Genomic DNA, 7,836 nt, shown 5'->3' with positions numbered 1-7,836 from the left:
TGCCATGCACACATTTTACAAACTATGGAAAGGATCCCATACCCAACAGGTAGCAGTGCAGGAGTGGGACATCTAGCCTTACCTCACCATTGCATATACCATTGCAAACAGTGCAGACAGTCATTTATGTGATGAGGAAGTATGGGACAGCATTAATGTAGAAAATAAACAGATGGCCATCCAAGACAGATGACGACACATGTTGCAAACTTGTCATGGAGGCTGCCTAGAAACATGCCGCAACACTGAGGGAGTTGCAGGAATATCTAGCAAGCACCGGCTGTGCAGTACCTGTGTCAACAATTGGCTGGACTCTGAATAAGTGTGGCCTATGGGTTAGGGTAATCAGATGGGACAGTTGTTCCACAAGAAACATCAGCCAGGACTCTCTACAGGTAGCATATGCATAACATCAAAAGTCCCCCAAAGGCATGTGTTGCAATGTGTAATGATGTACCAAGACCAAGTTTGAAACCTACAGACAGTATCAATTAAGAAACATGTGCTGCACAAGCAACATCTCACTCCACCTCAGGTCCACCATCCCCATCTGTACTTTGCTGGTGCCAGGGTACACCTGTATGTTTGCCGTTCATTAGCAGGGACTAGGCCGGTACACATGGTGTTCTGAATTTGGGACACTGCAAAATGACACTCATGTGTAGCCCATAGTTGTCAAGCATCTGCAAAAAGGCTGAGGATGGGGAGGGGTGTCATTCTGAAATACAACAGTGAACTGAAGCAGACATCCAAAGCTTGCTAAGAATGGCTGTATCTGCACACAGTCAAGGTCGTGAATTCTGGCAGACATAACCCTGACTCCACAGCAATAATGAAGGCACTGTGTGACCTCCAAGGGCTGTCCACATGAGTTGACCTTGCAATCTTGCAGAGTTGGGGGACATTTGTAGGGCAGAGTGACCAAATACTGGCAAGTGCAGATGAGCCATGCTAATATACCCCTTCCAATAATACTGACTGCTGTAGTACACTTAACAGTTGGTGCAACAAACCATCATGTTAAGGGTGTGCACACTTATGCACCCACACATTATATGCCTCTCAATCAGCATCTGCACAACTAACACATTTGTTTTATACTGCATTTGATTACACAGGTAATATGTCACATATCAGGTTCACGTAATGTTAACATATGCAGTATTGTGGCCCCATGGCATATCAGGAAAGAGGGTGCCATGTCTAAGGGTGTGTACACTCCTCATAGCCACAGTAAGGTTTGAAGTTTGGCAGTGTAATTGTATTTTATTGGTTATACATGCACCGCTGATGAGATCTGCAAATCAGACATCAGGCATTCACTACTGACATCTGTCCACATATCATTCCAGGTATGTGTCAGACAAACACATAGGGGCTGTGAGCAGCAGAGCAAACATAACTGACACACCTATACACATTTAGAAATGGCGTATACACCTGTGAGGTATGGTGTACAGTATATGCCAGGGTGCTGAACAGGTGCACAGCAATTCTGTGTACATGGGTGCAGTGTGTTCCAGGGGAAGGGGCATCATCTACTAACACAACTCATGCATCACAGAGATTTCTAATTTTGGTAACAGTGATTGAGCATAGCTGCAGTGCATGCTGTTGAGTGCCATATGACAGATGGGTAATGAGAGGTCTGTGTGTAATATCTTTGTGCAACCTCACCTGTAAGTGCATGTGTGTGTGTGTGTGTGTGTGTGTGTGTGTGTGTGTGTGTGTGTGTGTGTGTGTGTGTGTGTGTGTGTGTGTGTGTATACAGTTAAGCAATGACATACAGGTCTTAAAATATGTTTCTTGTTTTCCCCTCAGAGGTGGTGAGGTATGTCAGGGTCCCTCCTGCAGGCAAACTAATGTTAGTGTCCATACAGACTCTGACAATGCTGATAGGTATGTTGAGGCACAGGCAGGGTTGTCAGGGGCTAAAGCTGTGCCATTGTTTGACATCCCACTGTTATCCACCCCATCCCTGCACACAGTCACATTGCCTATACATACCCCATCATCAGTGGCCATAGATGAGGGACAGTTGGTGGTGGGGGCATGGGACAGGACAGTGTGGTGACTATGGCTTTTGTGGCTGGACACAGCAGCCATAGCCAGATGCCCGGGGAGGTACCAGACAGGCAGATGTACAGGGGTACTCATAAGAGGGCTTCTGGTCATCATGCCCCTGGCAGAAGTGACACAGCTGGTGTCACCAGATGCATGTTTCATGCCATCATGGAGGCGCAGGCACATATGGAACATTATACCAGACAGGGTCTGAGGCTTCAGAGGGCTACTCATTCTGCTGTTATTGACAACATCCATGATCTTGCAGCTGCCTACTGTTATTTTGCAGAGGTCCTGGATAGACAGTTGGGTGAGATGGTGGGAATCCTCGACCTTGGAATGTCTGTGCTTGAGCATATGGTGGGAGTAGTGCGACAGCCACATGGACATAGGCCAGCAACACCAATAGGTGGAGGTCGACATTAACATGCAACTAGTCAGAACCACTCCCATAGTGGCAGTACCAGCACCAGCACTGCAGGGGGGGTGCTGCCCACACCACAACATAGCAGAACACATGCACGTGGCCATGTCCAGTCTCAAGACAGTCCCAGATCCAGCGGAGATATGTCATCATCAGGGGAGAGTATCATATTTTGGCTTGTACCTGGTAGTGCCCATGGAACCCCTGGCAGGCACAGTTCTCGTGTCTGTGGGTGGAGATGGTAAACTGCACACCTTGCAAGGTACGGTCTGCAGCTGTCCAACAAACCCCTGTATAGGGCAGCCACATGGCAGAACTGTGTTTATGCATACACACACATTACTAACACAGCTAGGGCAACCCCATACCTACACACACCACATCTGCACAGCCCAATTAATAATGAACCCCCCCCCAACACACACATGATGTCAAACAAATGGCTCAGCATAGGTCTCTGGCAAACCCACAACACACCCTGTGCATATGATGATACCTGTGCCACATCCCTGTCATCTATAACATTGATGTAGGGACAGGCTAATATGGTTCTGATGCACAGGGTGACTGTACTATGGTGTACCAATGTACTGCTGTGTAACATGTTGTCAGCAGTAATGTTTAATGCTTACATGTCAGGTAGTGTAGCTGTCCAGCCATGATTCATTATAACTGTTATTAACACTGAGTGGTTGTGGTCTCCATAATGTATTCCATTTGTGTTGTATGTGTCTACATGTCAGCTGTTGTTTCCTGCAAGGGGTATGGCACTGTGGTGACACCCTGACTGTGCCATATCCTGGGTACAGCTGAACACAAGTCACAGGTCTGTATAACGGTTACTGCATGTGCCACATGCCTGATAGGTCTGAGGGGTGTATACAGGTGAGTGCATGGTGGCTGATGTCAGCAGCCCTACTACAGTGGACAATGGTCAGTGTACTGGGTGGTACACACCACATGTTTGTGTATAACAGACACACACACACACACACACACACACACACACACACACACACACACACACACGCTTTGATGTTGATGCAATGCATAGAGAATACTGTACACATGGCTGTGTGCACTTTTGCAAGGAACCTATTTTAGCCTATGTAATTCCACCAAGACAGAATAGGCACAACATCACATTGGGAAATAAACAGTCTGCTAGTTTAATGTCACTGATGATGGTAAAGGCAGGGTATATGTCCCCTTCCCCAATGTAGTGCAGTCCTCAACTTGGTAAAAATAGGTGTGCTGGTGTGGGTGGCACAGCCCTACCCTTTGGAGGTGTGGGGTGGTGTAGAACTGCAGATAGTGTGACTGACAACTACATAACCTGTTAACATAAACTGTACAGTATTACAGTCGACTAAAAAGGGGGATACACTCAATAACCGCAATGATGGTGGCTGTGCCCACAAGATCCACACCCAGCTATATACACCAACCCCAGTATCACTGTACAGATATACAGTGGGGAAGAGGACATTTACACATATACTACTAGTTTTGATGGAATGAATTACCACAAGATGATACCTGTGAAATGTTAGCATTTGCCAGTCAGTTCTCAGACAGATGACCTCCTGGCACATGTATTTTCTGCAAACTGAAGTAGATCCCTTCACATACACACACACACACACTCTTACTTGGCAACACTGGGACTAGAACCCCTACCTAGGTACTTATTGCTACTAATGTGTGTGGCCTTAATTGCACACACCACACAGCTTTTTGGATGAGGTGTATCCCAGGCTACTTGTTAAGTGAAGAATATCACCAGGCCTTGTACAGTATGGTAATGGGGGATGTAATGGTTGTTTATGAACAATACATAGTGTGACATACTGTCATATACAGATTGACAAACACATAACAGTCATAAACACATCTGAGAGACTTGGGATTATCAGTGCTAACTACCTTATCAGTGTGTTCATTCTGTTACAGATAAGTTGCACACAGCACATGCTTCATTGGGCTGGATAGTGTAATCAGTTACCTGTATGGTTGATGGTGACAGTGGTCCCTATACAGTGGACCTTGGGACATGTACTGTGGGTACCATGGTGTAAAAACAGTATACCTAGCATCCACACCCCACACTGGATATTGTACTCATTGAAACCCATGATAGTAGTCTGACATAATCACACATTGACCAGGACTGCAATACAACCCCTTGTCTATCTCAAGAGTGCTACTACAGGGATATGCATCTATTGCACATACCACAGGGATAGTAGGGTGATGCTTTGTCATGGCTCTCCTACAGTCAGCAACATCACTATCCCTTATACTGTGTGGCAAGGTGTATTGTATTAGGAGAATGTGGCCTCAGAATGCTATATTCTACAAATATACACACTTGCACACATACACACACTTGTCAGGACTCAGAGGGTAACACATGCCTATCTAACCATTTATACAACAGTGTTGTACTGGTACTGCAAGCTCCAGGTAGCCCATAGAGTGAAGAGTGTAACAAGGTACATGCATACCTCTCAACCTGGAAACATCAAAAATCTGGACAAGGCCCATGAAAAATAGGTACAAATCTGTACGCTGATTAGCGTCTAATTTGCATACATAATTATGTAACCCCACCCACTCCGATGGAATTGTGGGATACCAACTTTCAAATGCAAACTGAAGAACAACCAACCAAAATATGGCACCAGATTCCAGTGTCCTATTACCTGGCTATTTCGCCCCATTTACCATAAACACTAATGTGTGCATACTGCTTTACTTCTGCAATCAATGATTATTTGGATTTTATTTTTACATTTTGCAGTACATCAATGCACAAACACTATTCCCTGGCTATTTCTTCCCACACTATTTACTACTGAATGTATGGATGCGTATGCAGAAGTAATTTATAATAATTTCAAATAATGTGATAAACACTGAAACATTAAGACTAGCTAACAATACAAATATTTAAGAGCTATCATAATGTCTAAAATCGAAGATCAGTTTTTAAAAGCAATTAACGTTGTATCAAGTATGTTTTTTCTTTCTTTGATTAAAAAAAACTGCATTCCCTGGATGAAGGATGCTGATATATGCAGAACAGCAATTAGCTTAGGGATATACTAACATTATTACAGTCTCACCGACTGTAGTATTACAGATGTCAAAGAGGTATCACTTCCTAGCTGCCACATCTGTCACGTTATACCCCCATATGCAGCTCTGGTTGATTTCCTCCTGTACAATGACTAATGCTATATACATTATTAGTGATGTGACCTCACTATAACTATAAACTTTTTGGCACAAAATTTATTGGTTTACCTCACCATAACTGGCAGCAGTGCATGTAACTAATCTAGCCATCACCAAATGACTCTTCCTAAGCAACTGTGATATTTCACTGTATATTTCAAAGTCTAAAATGGAAGGCCTATAAGTTAGTATAAAGACACTGCTGCATGTTATGAGCAGAATTGTCAGCTATACCAAAATAATTAACAGCTTAAAACAAAGTTCTTCAAACAGACTATTAACCATACGTATGACACTGATTTACCACTAATTTTTCCTCTTCCACTAACTTCCTGTAAACACTGTGCAGATGTATATAAATGAAATCAAAACTTTAAAGCAGATTCTTCCATCAAAAAAGTCAATTCTTACTCTTCTGGAAAAGAATGAAACTAGCAATCTGTCTTCACTCAACCTTAAGTACTTTCTAGATAGAAGAAACCAGGATTTGTACTTACTTCACGGCATCTCAAGGAAGACTAACAAAAAAATTCTGACTACATACTTTTTGTGACATAGAAAGCTAGTTAGGTCGGAATGTTTTACCACTGATCTTGCCTCATAATATCACCATATTATTTAATTCCTACATCAAGCAATGTTGCTGACAAAATACAATTTTGTACTTGCTACAGATCTCTACAGTGAGAAACTAGAGACGTTTAAACTACACTTTATGAGCATGTGTGATCCTAGCTTCCATGATTTAGTTAATTCTAACATGATCACAACCTTTTCTTCAAACATGTCCATAGAATAACTATTAGAAAAGCTCAAGTGTCTAATATCATTAGTCACTGCAGCAATAAGGCTCTTTCAGATATTTTGCAACTACATATTGGAGATTTTCTCTTGTTTAGGCTAAAACACTATGAATGCAGTCTGAAGACAACTTCCAAATGCCAACAAGTTCTTCTCTACTGAGGATTACTGTTCCACAAATGCATGTCACACAATTCCGACTTGAAAGCACAAAACTGCTGTTTCACTTTCAACAGGAAAAGCAAGTACAGAAGAAAAATAATCAAAAAGCATTTTTTGTTTTGTTTTAAAAATCTCCAGACCAAGCTATTCTTTCCAAGCATTTACACATCAGACAAGCAGCTGAAGTAATTATTTAAAAAAAAAAAAAAAAAAAAACACGACTTGTGACTTGAGTCATTTGCCATTACCTGCGGGCATGAAGCATTACTGCATGCAGTGACTGTTCCATACCATTTCATAGCACAGACTTGAGGAAAGCATCACCTACAGCTCATGGAATGAGACTAAGCCAGGGTTGACAGTTTAGAGGCTCTTTGCAAAAGGACACTACCTTTTAGCATAAAATGACACCTACATCTCAAAAGATGCTGTTTTTTTTCTCTCTAATCCATCCATGCAAAACAGCTAAGAAGCCTATCTAATTGCTAGTCTCATAATTCATCTCCTAAATTAGTAATTTTAAGAAAAAAATGCAGACTAGAGATCAGCATGCTCAGCATTGCAAAATGTTGCTATATAAAACAATGCAAGATCTGCCTATCAAGCGTATCTTACTTATCTACTCTGCATGGCACAGAATTCTAATAAATAAGAAAAACAGAATAAGAGTTCATTGCAATTATAAAAATAAAATAGTTATGAATGAAGGAAAGAGTTATGTCTATTTTTTTCATAAAATACCTCTGAAGCATAATTTTAGGAACTGCCTGAATGAACAGGCTCCTTTTGACTACAAACAATGTGATGAGTAGAAACTACCTACAAATAAAAGATGTGACTTTCTCTTTGGAAGTTTTGCAGTTTTTATATATAGACTACGTACCAGAATAGTTTGCCTGGGATTACACAGGTTATGACAGTGATGGAATGAAATTCTGCTAAAGGAATTTCAACTTGTTTCAAATACAGGCATTGCCCGATACAATCCTGGTTGCTCTAGCTGTGATCAAGTGGCAGAAAAGCCATTGTACAAGTTACTATTTATTAAGCAATTAACAATGTATCTGTTTTCACATACTTCAACAAAACTACTGTTTGATAGGCTACACATATGACAGCAGGCCTCTGATAAAACTTTCAGCTTC

Source organism: Protopterus annectens, chromosome 2.part0, assembly GCF_019279795.1.
Source record: "Protopterus annectens isolate FY-2018-M chromosome 2.part0, PAN1.0, whole genome shotgun sequence".
In the NCBI taxonomy this organism is placed as follows: Eukaryota; Metazoa; Chordata; order Ceratodontiformes; family Protopteridae; genus Protopterus; species Protopterus annectens.
Note: the sequence above shows the minus strand (reverse complement) of the source record.